Source organism: Octopus bimaculoides, chromosome 5 (genome assembly GCF_001194135.2).
Source record: "Octopus bimaculoides isolate UCB-OBI-ISO-001 chromosome 5, ASM119413v2, whole genome shotgun sequence".
NCBI classification, from domain to species: Eukaryota; Metazoa; Mollusca; class Cephalopoda; order Octopoda; family Octopodidae; genus Octopus; species Octopus bimaculoides.
This window is the reverse complement of record NC_068985.1, coordinates 97,333,751-97,334,436: the sequence shown is the minus strand read 5'-3', so window position 1 is coordinate 97,334,436 and position 686 is coordinate 97,333,751.

Genomic DNA, 686 nt, shown 5'->3' with positions numbered 1-686 from the left:
CTGATAGAATTCTGACAAAACTGTGTAGCAACAGATCGCCAGCAATTGCTTCATCACAAATTGCCGTTCTAGCTCCTGCGAAAAGGGATTACCCTGCTATGTATAATCAGGGCAGCGCAAAAAGTTGTTTTGCACAAGCATTTGTATAGCCAATTAGACGGATGAAATTTACGTACGCTTAATAATGTTACGCAAAACAGCCTTCAGACTTTCCCTATTAATTTCATCGTCTTTTGAATTAAGAACATATTTACATCATGAGGGTTTTTTCATTGTAAGGCTTTCTTTTTTAGTTGATTTTCACTTAGCAAGACTTATTGTAGATGGTGTAATAAGTCACACCCGGACAAGGTTGGGTTATACTGCTTGTAGTCACTAAACACAAGACAACTTCTGCGTCTTATTTATTTCATATATCGTGTGAATATTACCATGTTATTTGTAAGAGATGTTATGCTTAAAAATTACTGGTTATAAATGAACCAATGGGAAATTAACTACAGTTAGGACGACGACGATGACAGAAAAGCTATCTTTGTAATTTACGCGTAAGAAATATCACAAATATTTTTCTTACAAAACGACATATATTTATTGCGATATTTTTGTTCAATGTGTCTAGCGTTGCGAATGTACATTTGAACACGAACACAAACACACACACACACACACACACACACACACAT